General features: G+C 36.4%; 1 long non-coding RNA gene across 1 annotated transcript in view; it reads right to left on the bottom strand.

Moving 5' to 3' along the window:
- LOC116665913 overlaps positions 1-21,716 on the bottom strand; it is a 139,122-nt gene extending 117,406 nt beyond the window's left edge. The window contains exon 1 of the long non-coding RNA XR_004322699.1: positions 21,430-21,716. This is a non-coding gene — a long non-coding RNA (uncharacterized LOC116665913). The remainder of the gene's footprint in view (positions 1-21,429) is intronic.
- Positions 21,717-22,199: the final 483 nt, after the last annotated feature.

The following is a 22,199-nucleotide window of genomic DNA, read 5'->3' as shown; positions in this document are numbered from 1 at the left end:
CTACCAGAGATGCACTCCTTGTAGGAAAATAGATCTTATTTTTACCACCACCCATAGTGTTCCTAGTCTTTAAAAAATAATGTAATACTGCACCAGGAAATAGAAACTCTGAACTGAAAAATTTAGATTCTTTCCATGTACTGGAACTGGAGGAAAAGTGTCAGGCTTCAACTGTGCTGTGATGGTTAAAGAAGAGCTTGCAGTTTAAAAGAGTCATGCTTCATCTGCGTATGCCCATTTCAGGCACAATAAGTGAAAATGAGACTCCTTATATATTTTCCATTCAAAACTTTGAAGGAGGGAGAAAAAAGAAAAAGTTGTTGAACAGCGCTCTTCTAAATCTTTGGTGCTTCTGGAATTCTCATACTCTTCATTTCTTCCTTGACAATACTTCTCATCAGAAACGTATCTTACCGCAAATTAACATCATTCTTGAAGCTTCACTTAGAGGGATTCAGTTTGAATAGCTTTTTTCATAACAGTTCACGGAGACAATTTCCCTGATTATTTTATGAGGGTTTTAAAACCATGGCAGAAGCACAGAAAGAAAATAGAATCTGTACTCCTTATTTTCATTTTCAAGCAAAGCAGTGAAATGCCATTATAAGGGTAACACAACAAGAAGCAAACATATTAAATTTTATAACTGTCCTAAACTTACCATGCTTAAAACTAAACTTCTTTTACTGGGTTAGCCTGGGAAGTAACAGTCAATAAAATACTCCATATCTGTAAGAGCAAAATTCCAAAGAATATTTAATCCTAGTCTCCCCAGCATTAAACCAAAAATAGAATCTTAAATGAATCATGAGAAACACACTTGAGCATACGTTTTTCTCATCTGACTTCCATAAGCATATGAGCTTCAGGCACAGTCTCACTGGATCTAGAAACTATTCTGAACTGCTGCCTAAGAGTCCAAACATTAATGAGAGAAAGAACACATCACCTTGAACCAGCGTACTCTTTTTCCTTCAGTGAGCGCTCTTCTCCTTCCTCCTAGGGAATGACGTGTCAGAGTCCAATGGCTAATATTATAAACCATGCCCTTTTTCTTTATGCATCACTCCTTACATTAGTGTATGTATCACTTCCACAAACCACACGGAGAAAGACAGACGACTGCAGATTATGAGGAAGAGAGAACTACAAACCAAATATATTCCTTAAGTTCCACATCTAGGAAAGACTGGCTGGCAATCTGTCTGACATCATTATGATGGGTTGGAATTCAGAAGAGATGACATTTTAGATCTCTTCAAACTCTGAAGAAAATCACTGTTCAAGGCAAAGTTAGCAGCATGGATTAAAACTCTCATGAAAAGTATAGCAGACAGTAGCTATCAGTAACTATGATCAATATTTATCAATTTATTGTCAATTATTATTGTCAATATGATAACTGAATACCTAACAGCATTATTTACAATTGCTAAGATATGCAAGCACCCTAAGTGTCAACCCACAGATGAATGGATAAAGAAATGTGGCACACATACATAAGCAACAGAGTACCATTCAGCTATAAAAAAGAATGAAACTCTGCCGTTTGCAGCAACATGAATGGACTTAGAGGATTTTATACTAAGTTACACAGAGAAAGATAAATACTGTATATTACTCACATGTGGAATCTAAAAAAATACAACTAGAGAATATAACAAAAGATGAAACAGACTCACAGACACAGAGAACAAACTAATGGTTACCAGTGGGGAGAGGGGAGGGCGGAGGGGCAACACAGGGGCAGCAGGTTAAGAAGTACAAACTATTACGTATAAAATAAGCTACAAGGATTGTACAACACAAGAAATATAGCCAATATTCTTAATAACTATAAACAGTATAGCCTTTAAAAACTGTGAATTAAACTTACCATTTGTATCTTCTTTGCTTCTGATAATGGTTTTCAAACACTTTGTTTTAATATTTAGATGTGTTTTAAATAATCTTATTTTGTCTTTTATCCAGTTTTCCAAACTTCATCTTTTAAAACAGGGATTTGGTCCATATAAATTAAATTAAATTAAAAACATAATTAAGCTTAAATCCACCATCTTATCATGTACTATCTGTGCTACCTATTCAGTGTTCCTGTTTGTCTCCTCTCTCGCTTTCCTTTGGACTGACTGAAAATGTTATTATTCCATTTTCCCCTGTATGGTTTGAATGCAAAAACCTTGGGATATTTGAATACATGTACCCCTTCCCAGTTGGTATTATATTATCATTATATATTTTAAATATAGATATGGATTGTTAAATATAGTATATTAGTATACACATATATTAAGTATACATTATATGCATAAATTACAATACTGTTATATACATATTATATATAATTGTATATTACATATTATTAGATATATTATATATGTAATTTTAAACCTCATAAGATATTTTATTAAGTCAGTATTCATTTGAATTACCAAATATTTGCCCTTCTGTTGTTTTTATTTTTTTCCTTCATCTCTAGCATTCTATCTATAATTTCCTTCTGGTTAATTAACACTCTTTCGTATTTCCTTTACCTTAAATTTGCTTGTAGCAAAGTATCTCAGTTTTTATCAGTTGTGAATACCTTTATTTCAAATCATTATTGAAGGATATTTCAGTAGGATAGAATTTCAAGTTGGCTAGTATTTCAGCATATTAAATATATAATGTTTTGTGGAGAAAAGGGAACCCTTCTACACTGTTGGTGGGGAAAGAAAATTAGTACAGCCACTATGGAAAATAGCATGGAGGCTCCTTAAACTAAAAACACAGTTACCATATGATCCAGCAATCCCATTACTGGGCATATATCTGGAGAGAGCTCTAACTCAAAAAGATACATGCACCCCAATGTTCACAGCAGCACTATTTACCATAGCCAAGACATGGAAGCAACCTAAATGTCCACTGACAGACAACTAAATAAAGATGTGATATATACATACATATACATATACATATACATACACACACACACACACACACACACACACACACACACACTGGAATATTACTCAGCCATAAAAAGAATGAAATAATGCTATTTTCAGCAGCATGGATGGACCCAGAGATTATCGCACCAAGTGAAATAAGTCAGACAAAGACAATTATCATATAATATCATTTATAAGTGGAATCTAAAAAGTGACACAAATTCTATTTATAAGCCAAAAACTGACTCAGAGACATAGAAAACAAACTATGGTTACCAAAGGGGGGAAGAGCAGGGGAAAGAAAAATTAGGAGATTGGGATTAACAGATACATGTTACAATATATAAAAATAAATAAATAACAAGGACCTACTGTATAGCAGAGGGAACTGGTTTGAGAAAGTAGTCCAGTTTGATTCCTTTACATGTAGCTGTCCAGTTCCCCAACGCCATTTATTGTAGAGGCAATTTTTTCTCAATTGTATATTCTTGCCTCTTTTGTTGCAGATGAATTGCTAATGTAAGTATGGGTTCATTTCTGGGCTCTCTATCCTATCCATACCCATATGGACTACTTTCTCAAACTATATACACAAATAAACCCAAAATATAAGATGAATGTAACTAGTGATGACTACTCCTTAAATTTTTTTTCCTCTTACAATATTTAAATCTATTGAGACATTAACCTGTTTGCTCTCAGGCAGCACTGACTATTGTGTGAATGAGAAAAAAGTAGTATCTCTCTGTCTAAGAGGGAAGGAAATGTCTAACAGAATTCATCTGAAATATTCAGGACTCGCTGTCCACTGAGGAGGTTATCAGGACTTTTGGCATCTCATTTGATGTCTCCCTTTTATAGCCCTTTCTCTTTCCATGGGAACATCAACAGAACCCTGCCCTTTGCTTTTTTGATGCATGCTGCCTGTTTTCAATTCCTGTCGCACCAGATAAGGAATGGCTATTAATATTGGTTATACTTGTTAATTTTTTTCACAAATAGGCCCAATTCTAATTCATGTACTTTCGAATGTCCCTTTATAGTATTTATTATGGTTACAGAAAATCTTACTCTTTTAAATTCATATACTGCAACAAGTGATTATGATCAATGAATATGAGAAAGTAGAATCATAAGAAATGCAGGCACATGAAAAATGGTGTTTTGTAAAAAAGATTTTGTGGCAACATAGCATTTACAGATGAATTATTTTACATGGAGGAGAAAGTTCAAGAAGCACCCAGAACTAAGAAATTTGATAGATAAGTACTCTGAGGTTCTCTTTCATATTTTTTGGAAACTGTCTAAAGTAAAATTTATATATATGTTGATATATACACACATATGTATATATATTCCTCATTGCTCACCAAAATACTTTAACCTTTCTGAATATGTTAGTAACATATTAAGTGAGGAAGAATATCTCTGGAATGCACTATTCCACTTTTCTTAAGAGAATGAAGTGAGGGAATGTATCTTTGATTTCATAAACCAGTAAACACTCCACACACAGAGATCATAACCCAAACACAGATTATTCAAAAAAATGTTTACTCATTCCCTCCTTCTATTAATCAAATTTATTCACCTATGCATTCATCCATTTAACAAACTTTCATTAAGTATGTATTATGGTCCATGAACTCTGTTACATAGTACTAATTTATTTAAAATGTTAAAACATGATCCAATTTTTGAGGAAGTCACAAAGAGAAACAAGTGATTATGATACAACTTAAGTGAAATTATAAATGTAAACACAAGTACTATAACATGAAAATATTTCTACAAAAATTAGGGGATAACAAAATGCTACTCTATCATAGATTCATTTATCATCATCATCACTGTTCCACTAGAATGTAAGCTTCAAACAGAATTCTGTCTTTCTCCAGCATTTACAACAGTGCCTGGCACTTAGTAGCAGTCACTAATTATTTGTTTATTTGTTTAAATGATAAATTCTAGTACCAATTCCTTGCTTTACACATGATAAAACATAAAAAGCCCAACTATGTGTACAGCTGAACTAAAACCTATGTCTCTCTGTTCCCAGATTGTTCTTATTTGAGAAGTAAACGCATTGTAAATTTACATACTGTTATTACTGTTGCTCACCATTTGGGAGTATGAAAATTTGCTAGGAAAATAAATTTTAACAGACAGAAGTGGAGAAATACTTGGAGTTAACTTTTAAAAAGAAACTGTCTCAACACAAATACAGTAAATAACCTGTGTTTTGCAGAAAGCTCTCTACACCTCTAACTTAAAGAAACAGAAAAGCAGTTCTCATGCAATTAATAATTTAACATTTTCATACTTTTCCTCCATTCTTCTTATTTCCCATATGGTTTTATATAGAATACTATTTAGTTCACAATAGAAAAATATACTCAACTTAAATGTAGTATTTCATGTAATCTAAGATGCCACTATTTAAAGTATTTTCTGCAGTTGGAAATGACCATAGGTCACTTGTCTCTTTTGTCTCAAAGAGATTTCTGAAATAAATAATTATCTTTCATTTAATATCTCAAGAATATATATAAGAGAAACCTGTTTGTGATATGTCAGTAGGTCTGGTTTTTAATCCTGTGAACATATTTAAAACATAATTTTATAGGTCTCAATGGTATAAAAGTAATTTACTGATTCTCTGCAGTTATCTCACACCATAAGAATGTAAAACAGTATCTTCCTCTACCCATGCAACATTAAAGAGTAGTGAATACTAAATACGCAATGTCAAACATGCCAAAACTCTCACAAGTGAAAACTGAGTAGCAATGGATTATTATAAAAGAGGACATGAAAGAAAAATAGTCCTGGTCAAGAAACTTTTAAGAATTTAGAACAAACTCTTCATGCTTAAATCAAAAGAAGCAAATAGTTCAATACCGGCTATAAAGCAGCGTAACGAATCCCCATGTTGTACAGTAATGTACTTTCTAATCAGGTTGTACAGACAAAATATTTATCTGACACCTGTATCCTGATGTACATTTTACAGTGTTTCTCATGAATATTTCATCTGATCCTTCAAACAACACTGTTAAGTACGATTAAATGAAATAATATATGTAATATGCTTATACAAGTACTGAGCACATGGTGTTATACTAATGTTAAAGGCTATTGTTTTTATTTTTGTATTAATGTGAATCTCAGGGATTTAGAGGATGATTCAGATGATGCCTTTTCATCATTTAGTCAGGTGTCTGTCACATACAATAAATTCTTCAAAAGTTAGCTTTGTTACTGCCATTATTATTATTATTTCTATTTTAAAGATGACACTGAGGCAGAGTCTTACTTAAAGTAGCACAAGTATTTTGTTTTTACTTTTTTTTATTGAAGTATAGTCAGTTTACAATGTTGTGTCAATTTCTGGTGTATAGCACAATGCTCCAGTCATACATGAATACATATATATTTGTTTTCATATTCTTTTTTTGTAGTAGCTTACAGTGAAAAAGCACAAGTATTAAGTTGAAGATTAAATGCCCAAACTTATATCACTTGACATCGAGCCAGTCATTATTTTCCTTTTAACACTTTCTCCCAACACTTTTATTCTTTCATGTGTTTCGGACATAAAGGGAGACTTGGAAATGTCACTATTTTAGCAACTGAAGAGCAGAATCTGAAATGTACTTACTTAATGCACTGTCACTCATTCTAAAAAACTTTTTGCTGTCTACTTTGTGCTAGACCTGCTAGACCCTCTGCTGGGTATCAAAATTACTCAGTGAATGGCAAGATTCCTGTTCTTCCGGACCTTACAAACTAGCAGAGAGAAACTGTTACTCATGGACACAAACTACGTAACTGCTGGTTTGCAATAAGCATCAGTGCTATGACAAATATGTACATAGTACTGTAACAATTTTCAATAGGAACAACTGATCTGGCCAAGGAGGTCAGGGATTATTTCTCTAAAGAAAAACTGAAGAAAGGAAACTAGCAGGCTAAGGCAGAGTAGAGCAAGGCAACTATACCAGAAGGAACAGCCTATGAAAGGAGAAAAAATTGCACTTAAAAATAAAAGATATTTAAAGGCCAGCATACCTGTTTCAAATAGAATGAGAAGTGTAGTACAAAATGATCTGGAGAAGTTACTTAGGTGATATATCACTCAAGGCTGTGTAAAAAATGTTAAATATTTTGTTCTTCATTCTAGCAGCTAAGAAAAACTAAAAAAGGTGATTTAATGGGACAGGGGTGAAAAGAAATCAGGTTTGCATTCCGCAAACGTTACTCTGGCTTCCATGTTTTGAATAGGAAAAGGGTGAAAATAAGCATAGGGAGAGCAATCCAAACTATACTGCGTGGTCCACGTAAGGGTGCATGGTAACCTGGACCAGTGTGGTGGGGCCGCAACTGAAAAGACGTGGACAAATTCATCTGTGACGATAAGAAGATTTCATATCAGCAGAGGAATAAGAGATTCATATTTGTAACTCTTCTGCCTACCTGTAATAATTAAATCATACGCAGGAATGAGATTGCCCAGGGCAAGATTTAGTGTGAAAAGAGAAGAGAGCCCTAGGACAGAGTCTAGAAGAACTGTAATACTTCACAGTTGGCTAAAGGAGGAGAAGTTTGCAAAGAAGACAGAAAATATCCAGAGAGAACTCCAAACCCAGGAAAATTAGTCTTGTAAGAAGACATTTAATATTGGCAAATGTCCATTAGATTTAATGGTATAGAGTTCACAGGAAGAGCTGGTACAGTAATGTGATGTGGAGAAAATTTGATGAGAGGTGATAAAGATGTGGAAACAAAGAGGACAACACAGTTGATCATCATGGGAAGAAAACTTTCATGAAAAACTTGCAAAATTCAAGACTGCTGTAATTCAAGATAGATCCTGGTAAAGTAGGGTGGATATGTATATGTACAACAAAAGTAGTACTGACATGAGACTACAGTATAAGAAGAGGCTTTTTCCCCCAGTTTTATTGAGATATAACAGATATAAAACATTGTATTAGTTTAAGGTGTATATTACAATGATTTGTATATATATTGCAAAATGACTTTCACAATAAGTCTAGTTAACATCCATCAACTGACTTAGTTACATTTTTCTTGTGATGAGAACTTTAAAGATTTACCCTCATAGCAACAGAAGAGTTTACAACTCACTCTACCCACCAAATCTGGATTAAAGCAATTCAATATTTCATTTCTAGTGATTTGCATTACTTCAAATTCTGTGCACACAGGTGTATCAATAATGAGTCATACCACAGCATTTAAAATTTGCATGTTTTGAATTTACATAAAATCCAACAGAACTTATACAGGCAACACTTTTGGAAAATTGAGCTCTGAAGGAGATGAAGAGAGGAATGTTTTTAAAAAGTGAATGTGTGTCAACATCAAACGTATGTGATAAACTCTACATCACTCTATAAACAAGACGTTGGAGTTCATCTTCCTTCCACGTTCTCAGCATATGAAGTTGCCTCTCCAATAAGAAGTCAGTGGCAAGTTTTTGTGTGTAATTAATTCTGGGCACATTGTAAATGATAAATAAAATGTTTAGTAACTAAGAGATTTCTGGGGAAGGGAACTGTTATCTTTTTTCCTTTTTTTTTTTTTCTTTTTTTAAAAATACAGTACAATTGAGAGACGTTAAAATTGCTTTATAACAGCTTTAAAAAAAACAAATTGGGGTTTGGCTTACTTAAGTATAACACACAATCCAACCAGAGATGTCTCCTTAAAAATTACAACAAAAAAGAGAAAGAAAAAGAGGATGAAAGCAGGATTAATTAGGAAAATGATTCTTAATTGAGATCATGTGGTCCACATCTTTAAATGCCATCCTTTGTAGATTTCTTTCCTACAGTTAATAAATAAGCTGGTTTCAGTGTATATATAGGGCTTTACCCTGTTTGAATTTTTAATCCTATTTTAATATGAGTAAGTACAATTTTTTGATTACCTACATTATGTCAAACACAACAGGTACACACACAAGTAATTTAAATTCTCATACAACACTGAAATATAGAAATTATTTCTATTACAAATGAGAAAGCTCAAGGTCAACAAAACAGAAAAAATGCCCAAAGTCACGTGGTTTATAAAAAGCAAAGCTGGGAGAGATATCTGGACCCAAACTCTGTCTCCTCTTAAAGCCTCTTCCTACAGTGCCAACTTAGAGCTCCGGGATGTGGTACAGGACTAGATGAAGTAGGATGGTGGCAGGAGGTAAGAGAGGAAAAGAAGAAACAGCAAAACAAAAAAAAGACATAGCATGTAAGTAGAATCCACATTCCTTATGTGATACCCCACTCCCACTCACGATGCCTGCATTCATTTCCTTCAGAATTTTCACAAACACAGCCCCAGGAAGTCACTGTATATGTATGAAAACAAGCTCATGTTTAAAATGATCTTTTCATTGGGTTTTCCAGGTGGTAAAGAATGAACCACCACGCTTGAATCTATGAATCAAAACCAGACATATCTTTGCAGTATTAGTATTCATAAAGACTTCTAAAGCGAAAGAAACTGTTGAACACCAATAATGAGAAATGCAATGGCAAGTTACTCAAGGAACTTTATAGTGGCTTTATCTCAAGAAAGCAAGTTACTGGAATCTTCTACTTCCTGATCTAAGGTCCCAACATGGAGAACAAGCATAAGAACTTGACAAGGATTGGAGGTTAGGAAAATTACAACTGCTGGAACAGCCTAATAATGTGAAAATGCAGAACCATCAGGTAACTTCGTATTTTGGAAAGTGAATCATCCAAAATGAACTAATCAGATATGAACTGAAGATAAATATTAAGGAAAAATAGCAATGATCTTTGTTTCCATGTGACTATCAACGTAAAAGTATATATCATCTGAATTTGTGAAGTTAAAAAAAAATATTTTTGGCAAATTAGGTTGATTTTCAACTTTACAATAAGTAAAGTAAGAATTAAAATAAAATGCCTTAAATTCTTTTATATAAACATCTTAAAGTTTGCAATTATGTTTGAGATAATTTTTAATCATTTTAACATAAGCAAAATAGAGCCAATTAATCAATTTAGATAATTATCACCCCCAAAATGCCCACATACTTTTATAATAAATTATATAAATTTACTATTTGTTATACGTCTCTTATGAGCCAGGCACTGTTTTAGGCTAGATCTAGCCTACTGAGAAGATATGAATAAACCAAACAATCAAATATCCCAGTGCCCATGGAGCTTATATTTCTGAGAGACGATAAACATCATAAAGAAAGAAATCATGTAGTATATTACAGGTTATGAGTACTATGAACAAAAAAAATGTGGAACAAGAGTAGAAGCATGTCCAGCTCATCTTCCCAACTCCAGGCTCACCGTCAGATCTTTATCTATGGACCCCAGAGGAAGTAGCCACGTAGAGGCAAAACACTTTCCGTAGACTTTTCCATGAACAGCTTCTTCAGATTCCCGCCAGTAACCGGGTGTGCTTGGCTTCTCAGATTTAAGCTCCCTTTCCAGATCTTTTTGTCCCTGGTCCTCCCACATTTGTGTAAGGCTCATTTCCTATAGTAAATCTCTAATTCCATAAAATCATCATAACTCTGCTTCCTCATCTGAACTCTAATATACAATCCCAATCTTCACAGTGCAGTCAAAATGTTTTTTTCTAAGGACAAACTATGATCATGTTCTTTGTCTGTTGAAAGCAACCAATGAAGCCCCTACTTCCTTCAGGATAAAGTCCTAGTTTTGAAAAACAGACTTTACCAGTCCTTCATGGTCTGACCTCAACCTATTTAAACAGGCTTATCTCTCTCTGATCCAAAGGGAGAGACTCTTTCTCATCTTGGGTTATCAAACTTGTCCTCTCCTTCCCTGGAGCATTCCCCTCCCTCATCTTTCATTTGGTAAATCTGTTAAATCTTCACCCATTTCTAGGTAAACTCTCTTAATGCCAATATCACTAGGCAGGTTTTAGTGCCATATAGAGGTATATTAGTTATCTATTTCTGTTCTAAAAATGACTGCAAACTTAGAGGATTAAAACAACACACATTTACTGTCTCATAGCTTCTGCCGGTCAAGCGCTACATCTGCTTCTTCAGGCTCTCTCTCACATAGCTACAACCGAGGGTGCAGACAGCGCTGCCATCCCATCTAAAAGCCTGACTGGGAAGTATCTAGGATCACATGGTTGTTGGCAAGATTCTACTCCTTACAGGTTGTTGGACTGACAGCTTCAGTTCTTTGCTGACCATTGGCCAGAGGCCAACCTCAGCTCATTGCCATGTGGAAGCTCTCCATATAGCTTGCTTCATCGAAGCCTGCAAAGGAGTCAGCTGCCAAGACGAAAGTGAGAATATTTTGAAATCTAGTAACAGAAGCGGCATCCCCTCAACGCTGAGGTACAGTGTTGGTTAGAAGTAAATTACTCAAGGGGAGGGAAGTACACAGGCCATGAATACCAGGAGGTGGAAATTATTGGATCAACTCAGAGACTGCCTACGGGAACAAGAGTTGTGCTGGAATATCTATGGTAAGTTTCCATTGGTTGTCAAGTGCAGGTATGTGGTGGCTCAGGCTAGCCTGAGTGACAAACTGGCTGGAAGACACACTTTATGAACTGAGGTTGCCTCACAGAGGTCTTAAGTTCATCTTATCTAAACATATTTAAAATACTTAAGTAGTGGTAAGTAGTACTAGATTTTAGTGAATGCTAATAATATTACAAAAAAACAAAAAGCAAAAAGAAAGACTCAAGGAGTGAATCCATCAAATGGTTTACAATAATAAACACACAACACTCATTTGTGATACATGCAGGGTGCAGATCAGCTATGGCTCTAACTCAGGCTCTAGCTCTGTTCCATGTGCTTTTCGTGCCAAGATCCAGACAAGCAATTACACTGATCTGGAACAGTCCCTTCTTGAGATAATGGAAAAGACCAAAAGCACTACTGGAAACTTAGGATGCCTGTTAAACCATCTGCCAAATAGTTAGGAGAGTACAGAGTGGGCATTCCAAGAAGGAAGGACAGCATGTGCAAAAGCACAGAGTCAATGACAAGTATAAGAACAGTTAAAGAGTTTTAAGAGTAGCTGGAACACAGGGAAGTGGAGTTTCAGCGGGAGGATATGAACCCATACAACGGCTCCCTGTATTGCACAGATTTATGCAAAGCTTTTTCCTATCTCTGGCCTTTGGAGAACAGTAATATTTTTGTTTACTTTTTTTAAGTAAATATATTAGTAAAACCAAAAAGAAAAAAAAGAGATGTTTAAAAAATAACAAACTCCATTTTAGTGATATAAGCTCAAAGTTTATTTTCTCCTCTTAGTTTAAGATTTTAATTATGTGCGAAAGTTGCCTTAAAGTGCATGATCAACAAAAAGTATGGAAGAAAAATCCAAAAATCTCAGAGATATAAATATGTAACCAAATATCATTAAGAGTCACAGAGAAGATGTGTTTCTGTTTCCATACCAAAAAGGTGCTATATTTTCAGACTTAGAGAGTCCTGATAACTGGAGGAGGGTGGAAATGAGATAAAATGGTATGGCTTGACTGAAATGTGCCATACTTAATCCAGAGCTACTCTATGGTTCATAAGGATTCAACCTAGCTACCAGATTTACCACTCTGATGAAAATTTCAAGTTGAATCAGGAAAGTAGTAGGTCAATTTTAGCTACAGTTGACTTTTTCTACTGAGCTAACCAAACCAAAGTTATCTGATGCTATGTACACAACATTATTGGGGAAAAAAAAATGTTCACCTAATGTAACACATCTCAAAAGCTACTGATCATTTATGTTCAAAGACTTCAAAATAAACCCTAAATACAAGACTCTATTTCTTGTTCCCAATTTTAAGGGTTAGAGAAGTTCAGCATTACAGTGGAAATTTAGACTTACATGAAGTTTTCTGTAAAAAAGCACTGTCTTATGGCTTAAAGGTTCAAAGCTCCTATGAAAATGAGAGGATGCTGACATTTATTTAGTGCTCTCATTGTTGAGCTTTTCCCAAGTATCAAATCCTTTAATTCTGTGAGATAAACTTTATCGTTCTCACTTTACAAATGTAAACACTGAAGGTCAGAAATTTTTTTCTACCTTGCTTAGTCACAAACAAAGTAAGTGGTGACCTTTCAATATTAAAAACCATGCTGTCTCCATTCCACTGAGCTATCATCACTACCATAGTTCAAAGCTGGATGGAAAGCGGGGCTGGGCCCAAAGAACATTTAGCTGTCTCCTAATAGAGTGGCCAACCATCCCAGCTTGCCCCAGACTATTCTGGTTTTAGCACCCAGGTTTCCTACATCCCAGGAAATGCCTCAATTCTGGACACACAGAGACTGTGGGTCACTTTAACAAGCTATCCTCTGAAACTCACGTTGGTTTATATACAGTAGAGAGCAGCAGCACAGAGTGGTCCAGGGCCCCTGTAAGTACAAGTGGCATACATGGGTGCCAAAGAGAAGAGGGGGAGATCTATTGTGAAGTATAGCTGTTTCTTCTGCTGGGTCTTTTTCTGACATAAAGATATCTTTGCCTTCCTTGGTTCCTCTTACCTCCTTTACCATTCACATTCACATCACCTGGCAGACCAGCTATCGGACTAACAGAATGCATCTGAACACCTTAATGTTTCATTAGTGCTTTAATATACTAAAGTGAACCAGCCATCATTGGTACAACAGTTCTCTGAATATTAAGGCTGCTGCTAAAATGGTGCTTATAGACAGTCATCTGGACTTCCACTTAGAGTGAACTAGGGTCGGAAGTATAGCTCAGTGGTAAAGCACATGTTTGGAATACACGAGGTGCTGGGTTCAATTCGCAGTGCCTCCGTTAACGAAAACGAAAAAAAAGTAAAGTGAGCTAGACGGTCCCCTTGTTCAGGCCTACGTTCCGACAGACTGAAGGGGTGCTGGCTTATGCAATGTGGTATCTGGAATACTGGTCAGGCCTTCAGATCCCAAGTATCTCCTTCTCTCTCTTACAATGTACCTGAAATGCTACCATGAGCAGAGCTTTGAAGAGGATGACCTAGACAGGAGGCAGGCACTCTGGGAGGTGGGAGAGAAGCGGTGTCTCTTGCAATTTGGCAGAAAGCCAGCCCCATCCTTATTGCAGGTGCAATAAATGTGCTTTTTCAGCAGTTTCTGCAAAGGTGAACTACAAGCCAGTGAGTCAAAAGTATTACAGATTCATTTGTTTTGTGAGGTTTTTGGTCTAAGCTCATTTAAAACTTTAAGGCAGTATTTGGTAGAAAAAGTTACTCCAACTAGAAAAATACGTTTTTTATTTTAAAACAACTTTACTGAGTGGGTCAATTCTCTGGAGAAATTATAGCTGTTTTCATTATTTAAGTCAAAGTTTTCTATTCCTATAGAAGCTATATTTAATCAACTCATATGATCTCTTTTGGACTGACAAAATACTATAAAATATTTACCTTTATCCCTGGCAATGTTTATGGTCTCTTTGTATAATTTAAACAACAGTTACATTGTAGCATAATGAGGATATTTTCCAAATCTTAAGTTGAATACTCAACCCTAAGAAAAGAATGAAGCCAAAGGTATAGGAGAATTACAAAAACAGTTTCATACCTATATTGTATACCACACAGTTCATTACAAGAACCCTCTTTAACAAGGAAAATCTATTGTTAACACTGTGATTTACAGTGCTTAAACCACAGTTACACAAACTTTGCTTTTGTGGGATCATGAATTTTTTATTTTCAATGCCTTGTAACACCACAGTTGAAAAAATGTGCTACAGCCACCCTATTGCCCACATCAAAAAGTAGAAAGGAATATTTATAGATGAACTTCCCAAGTAGGTGGATGATCTTACTTAAAAAATAAATAAAATTGAAAAGAAAGGACTATGTCAAATTAGGCTTGGAGAATTACAATGTATATGAGCATAATAAAGCTCTCAGATTCCTGATGAAATATTTAAACAACGAACAACGACAACAAAATAATATTTGATTTCAGAATCCTAGTCAACATTATTGCTTTGGAATACATTTGGAAAATATTTATAAGGGTCAAATATTTGCAAGCATGTTTGTATTATAAAATCATAGATGCAGAATCACTATGGTTATTAATATAGACTTATGTCCATTCTAAGAGTGTGCTACGTGTCCCTGGAAAGCTGCAGAATTAATTAAGACTTTAAATTGTTATTTAACACCTTACATCAGAGTCTAGGTCAGCGATCTGAAAACGCTGAAGCAACTCCCTGGTCTCCTCAAGCCGGCTTACTTGGGGATGCCAGCGGCTTACCGTGGGGCCTCGGTAACTCTCTCAGATATAGAGAGCCTGTTTCCTTCTGCTCTGCTAAACTGGTTAACCTGGGACACAAGGCAAAGCAGCAGTGCCTCAAAGAGCAATGGGCTCCGTTAGGGCTGATAATGGGTCAACAGGCATCTTTCCAGAGAACTTGATGGGGAGAATGTCACCAGTCATGTATCAGTCTTTTCTACCTAACCCTCCACCCAGAGAAAAATCTTGATAAAACGTCTGTTGAGGAGGAAAGATTAATATTTACTTAATAGTCCATCTGTGATTTGTAGGACTTTTATTAAGTCTACTTTTGTTTTAATGTGTTTTTTTAATGGATGCAATTCTATCTGCAATCCATCAGATGTACAATAAGACAAACAAGAATAAGGTCCCAATTTATATTCTTTAGGTAGTAAGAAACTCTCATTACTGAGTTAGAAAAGAGGCACCCAATAAAAATCACCAGACAGAAAAAGAAGCTATAAATAATACATTTCATTCATTTATTTTTAAACCCATTTGTCAAAGGTGACAGAGTTTTTATGTATTACTAATGACCCTCTAAGGAAATACCCTTCTCTAAATTGCTTCATTAAAATTATAATATTCTAAAACTCACTACAAGAGAACATAATAGGAAATGACTCATAGGAGGTATTTTCTCATCACAAAGTGGTTCAGTTTCCTTCAAAATATACTTTCTATGTATACTGCACAGCCCTGAAAGCAAGAAACCAGCGCAATAACTCCAGCGTGGTTCAGTCAATCAGCTATGACACTGCACTATCAGTGAGAGCCACTTGATGACAGATTCGAATTACAATTCTAGGCCACAGATAAATAACTGTTTTAAAATAAGTATTTCACTACATTAGGGGGAAATGTGTCAAATAATTATTTGTCTGTGAGACTTTAACAAATCAACAGCCAATAATTTCCTAATAGGTAATTTTTTTAATTTGCAAATAATGTTCAAGAAAATTTTACCATGGTGCTAGTTTTAAATTTAACATATGAGTAGATGTTTAAAGTCAGAAAGCTTTCAAATTTTTCCAGTTCAGCAACCTTTATTGAGAACATACTACATAGTTAGAACCATATTAGACAAGGCTTACTGCAGAAATTAATAAAAGCCCTTATGATATTATTTTCTAGTAACATAGCATATTATTTTAAATACAGGAAGATAGCTTTGATGCATGAGGCATCTATGCAAATGTTTGACTCATAAAGAGAAAATGGGCACAATAATGATGGAAATTTTCTTTACCTAACTCTATCAGTTTTTAACTGCTACATTTTCCTGCACTACGTAATACAGAATATATAAATTTATCATCAAACTAGAGTGCTGTGTTTTGAAACTACAAAAGACAACATTTAAAACTCATTTTGGATTTAATGTCAATTTTATGATTCTTTCTAAAACATCTGTTTTCTGACTTTGAAAAAAAAATTTATATTTCAATTCATTCAAACAACACAACTTATTAAAATGGACCTGTCAGTAGTTTTTAGAGCCAATAACCTTTTCTTTCTTTCTTTGAGGTCTTTCTTGCATACAGCCCAATCTTATTTCAGTTTTCTTGAGCAGCCAAAAAAGCAATATGCTTGTGAGAACACTGCTGGGAACAGTAATTGAATGAATCAAGTCTGAATCCTTACCGAGTTCAGGTCCAGCAAATAGATGACATTTAAGAATAACTATTTCCCCTTTGTAGCTGTATTAGTTGCAGTACCTTCAGCAATTTAAAAGTATTCCGAAGTCGCCTGAATTTTCAAGAAGCATCTGGCTGAGAAACAGTTACTAAGGATGCCTGTTTTGGTTTTCATTGGTTCTTTTTTTCTTTTTGAATTACAAACCCTAATTTTTCATACAGGAATTTGACCACTTCAGTCAAAACTATCTAAAGTATGGCAAGCAGATAAGACTTCAAATACATGTTTGTTTATGCTGTTGTTGTTCCTGCTAAGAATAACAATGGAGCTGATTCTAGTTTAGAAAATTCATAACTAGCTTAAACCCACAAACTACAACCAAACTTATTTTCACAGAACTTTCAGTCTACAAACCCAATCTATATTCTCTAATATGATCTGGGGACTCAATCCCCTATTGGGAACAAGAAGATATTGAAAATTTATACAACATGTACAATAGGAAATGGTGTTTTGTTTCCTTTCATGTACCCTTCTAATTTATCTCCTTTATTGAAGTGCACCTAATAACTTACAAAAGGAAACCAAAGTAAATAAGTAGATATAAAGTCCTGACAATCTATCCTTGCCAGGAAAATGCAGTGTACTGCCTTGTCTATGGAGCTGGCTCCAAAACAGAAGAACAAATTAATCTCAGTATTTTAGAGAACCAAGAAGAAGAAGAAGAGAGCTGCACATTTCTTCTGAATTATGCATAAGGCTTAAGTAGAGGGTGCACACCTCACTCCCTTCTCAGCTATACATATGAATGAGTGAGTTTATCTAGGCATCAGAGAGGTAGAATAAAAACACTCTGCAATTCTTAAACTTTTATTTTGCAAATTGCAAAAGTCAGCTGATACTAGTTTGTAAGAGGTATTCAATCTGTAAAGGATATCGCCCTCCTGTTTTACTGTAGACATATTTGCTAAAAAAAAAAAGAAAAACTCTGTTCCTACGAGAGCAATGCCACCATCCTTGTGTAAGAAATCTTTCTAGGTTACAGATGTAGTTAACAGTTCCTGCAATTAATGTGTACTTACTCTCTTTATCCCCCTATGTATATTTCTTGGCTAATATACCCCATACTTGGTATTACTGAAATGCATAGTCACCTATACCTCAGCCTACACATATCACTTAGCTTAGAGGACAAGATAAGCTAAGAAGATAAAGAGTCTCCCATTATTTCTTTGCTACTTTCTATTATGGGTTTGGGGGACTCAGAGTGACAGTCAGGATCTTAACCAGCTGACATAACATAACTGCTGGCAGGTAAGATTCAGGCCAGGCAGAGAAGCCTTCCTCAGAGTCTGAGTCTTCAGAAAAGCAAGGCCCCTTCCTGCCAGATGCAGAGAGAATAGGTCAGTTTGCATGGATATTCCTTATTGATATTTAACAGCCCTATACATTCCAGGAGGTTTAGATCTTTATCTGCTACCTGCATGTGGCTTTTTTAAATAAAAAAATAAAAAAGTTTTTTGCTGAAAAAAAATGTATTTATAAAACATATAGTTAAGTTTCTCTCTCTCAAGTCTTCCAGACTTTGTATCTAGCTGAGAATGTCTTCTTCACTAAAATAATAAATAGACCTAAAATGTGCCCATGTCTGTTGCCTCCATCTCCTTCATTACTGGTCTAGTTGAGTGCTGCCCCCTCCCGCTCCCAAGAATGTAGCCAGGCCTTGTTCTTCACGTTCCGGCAACAATGAAAGGCTGAGTCTCCTGCCTTTGCCAGGCCATGCCTCACCTGCATGACTACTCATGCTGCCTCCCCGTAATTAGAACATCGTTCCCTCCTCTCCCTCACTCCATCTGGTTAACTCCACACATCCTTAAAGCTTCCACTAAAGTGCCATTTTCTCCAGGAAGACTTTCTCACCCCCGCCCCCCAACACCTTCAGGTCTTACTCTGTATCCCACAATGCTATGTGCTTAGTAATCCATTCCATATATGTCCCTCCCATATGACAGTGAATTGTCTGTCACAGAGAAGTGTCCCTTGGTCAGCCCTGTATCTGAGCCCTTTACACAGAATATGGAGCATAAAAGGAGATCAAGAGATATTTAACAACTAAATGAATAAATGAACAAAATGAAGAGTTTACAAAACTACCGTAACAGCCTGGACAGAAGTCTAACATTTCGGTCAAACCCGTAATACACAATTAAGAAGGCTACCAGTTCCAAGCCTATATTAGATGATTTTGAAAGCAAATCCCAGTTTCATATACCCATAGTGCTCACATTTTCTCTTTATTGTAATTTTCTTCCGAAATACTGTGCAAGAACTGGAGGTTGAATCCTTCAGGACATCAGTGGCTCTCTTATTACATTACTCTGAAAAAGATTACCCTGTGCTTTACACTTACTTATGAAAACTGCTTTCTTCCCTCCTCCTCAATGAAGTCCCAAAAGTGTTTCTAGAAAAACCTAGATAAACTTAAGTTACCAAAGACACCAAAGGGGGTTTTACTATATGAAAAAAAAGCACAGTGAAAATTTCTCAAGTATATACTTTGGAGAAATTATTATTGTATTAGAATATAAGACATTTTAGAAAATAAAGCTCTCATCTAGAAATTCAGACTTTTTATGTATTCAAAATAATTTTAGAACCAAAAAGAATAAAGTATCTTTGAGTTCAATGGCACTAATTATGACCTACATTGTAGTATTTAAACTTTTTTTCTAGCCTCGGTGTATATATCTTTAGATACAGATATCTCTAAAAAATAAATACACCTTCAATGTATATGGCATAGCACTAATAATAGCAATAATAATATTATTACTAGCAGTTATATAGAACTTTACACATAGAAAAACTTCTTGAATAATGTGTATATAATACATATATTCATACATATATGCATGATATACACATGATACACATACAAATTCATTTAAACTTCAAAAACCAACTTTATGAGTAGGTGCCATTGTTTCACCTTTTTTTCTTAATCAAAGAGAAAATGAGGTACAAAATATTTAAGGATCTTGTTTCAGGACATACAACTGAAAACTGGCAGAGGTGACATGAACCCAGGCACCCTGGCTCCTGGGTGATTCCACTGACACCCCCATGCTCCTCAGCCTCTCATTACTGGAATTATAGACACTGATGGATCTGGGTTCAAATCTGGGCCCCAGTACCTTAATCATGAAAGTTTCCAGTATATTGCCTGGTGCACAGTAAGTGGTTAATAAATGTTAATTCCTTTCTCTCTGGTTGTCCCACAGAAACCTCAAATTTAAAATGTCACAAGGCAAATCTCCAAATCCTTGCTGCTTCTTCCATATACTTTAACACTGTGAGAAATTAACATGTACCCAATAACCTCAATATAATCCTTTACTGTTCTCTCTCTGTCCTCAACCACAACAAATCCATCATCTGTTCTATCACCTAGTACTCCTCAAATCTCTCACCTTCCCTGTCTTCCAATCTCCACGACAAGACTGTCTTAATGAGGGCTCTTAGAAACGCTCACCTAAGTTATGGTAACAGTCCCCAAACTGATTCCTCCCCTTCCCAGCTCATCTGTGGCTGCCTCAGCTACTGAAGCCCTAAAATAAAAATCTGAACCGAGTCATTCTGGTGCTTAATGACCTCCACCGTCTCTACACTGACAACAGGTGCAGTTAAAACTGTAGTTTAGCAAATCTGGTTTCATCCTGCCTTAGCAAATTTAGCTCCCAACATTTTCCACACTTAAAGTAACATCAAACAACTACTCATTTTCCTAACGTGATGTGATGGTCTCCCTGTCCTTTGCACATGCTCTCCTCCTCAACTTAAAAGGCCAATGAAATCTCTGATATTAGATAATAGATTGTTGGACAGATGATAGGTTAATAGAACAATAGATCTGTTAACTATATATACCTAACGTTCTTCAGACATTCTCTCACACTTTGTGTCTTGCATCCTTTGGGAAGGAGATGATCTAAATATATACATAAAAACAGACTGGAAATAGAGATGAGAGGGCAGGTCTCCCAGTTTAACAGGGTATCAGACTAGAAGCTTTACACTGCACTAACAATCCACAAAGATACATGGAAAGATAAAAGCTTGTAATGATATTATTAATCAAAGATTTAGAAATGCCATATTTTGCTCAAATCACATTTTACTAACGGTAACATTCAGTGGACACTGGTTAGGAACCAAAGGCCCTGAATATATTCCACAAACCCCACCAGAATATAGAGGCCTGAAAAGTATTCAAGAAAATATTTTGACCAACTCCAGCCAGATACCACTGAGTCTGGGATGCAGGGGCTACAGTTATATTATAAAAGGACCTGGCTGAACTGCATTAGGATTACGTGCCATTCAACCTGGAAACTTGTCCTCCTCTCAGACCGTTTGTTTTCAAAGCCACCCCGAACTAAAGCTCTCAATATATAAAGTGATAGTAAGGAGAGCTGAACAGTGTGTAATAGAATAACATAAGGAAAAGTATTCGAAGCAGAGACAGAATCGCTGGTGACTTACTTTCTTGTTTCAAGGAGGCCGCCGTCGGGCCAGGGCCTACTCCAGTGGGTGGAGGCCGGGGTTCCCAGAATGGCAAACAGGACCCGGGTGGAGGCCACAGCGTGCGCTCCGCGGCTTCGGGTACGTGGCGGGAAGCGCAGGTTCACGTGGAGGCGCAGGAGAGGGTGAGCAGGCACACGCACGGCCTGGGGCAGCCGGAGGCTGGCGGAGTCCGCCCGAGCGTTCGCGCGCCGCCTCGACCCACTCTTCCCGGAAGCAGCCAGTCTCGCGAGATCTCGGGCGTTCAAGGGGGCCGGCCAGCGGCTCCTGGGATGAGAAACACCTGGACGCCGCCAGCGCCGGTGTTCGAGAGGAGTCAGGCTCTCACCACCAGTCCTTGATGATTCGGCCCCGACGCCCTAATCAGAGTCACTCAGTGGTGGGGCACTTTGCCCCAGGGGCCTAGCCTGGTATCGGGGACCTGGCTCTTGGCCAGAGTCTGGGCACCGGCCACGAGCCACACGCCTGCCTCAGGCCAGAATGGGGGCGTGAACTGCGCATGCACGGACCGTGGGGCTGTTGCCTTCAAGGCAATGCCGTGGGATTCTAGTGTAGGTTAGTAGGGCCTCAGTGTGACTTCTGACAAGGCCTAAGCCTGCAGCATCCAAAATACTCTGGTCCCTTATCCTCAAGACCAGCAGTAGTAGTGCCTAAAATTCATCCCAGGAGTACGTCGTCGCCAATTCCTGGAACCTTTACCCTGTAGAACAGCCTCAGGGCATTGCTCTCAT

This window comes from Camelus ferus, chromosome 9 (assembly GCF_009834535.1).
Source record: "Camelus ferus isolate YT-003-E chromosome 9, BCGSAC_Cfer_1.0, whole genome shotgun sequence".
Classification (NCBI taxonomy): domain Eukaryota; kingdom Metazoa; phylum Chordata; class Mammalia; order Artiodactyla; family Camelidae; genus Camelus; species Camelus ferus.
Note: the sequence above shows the minus strand (reverse complement) of the source record. Positions and strands in the feature narration are given on the sequence as shown.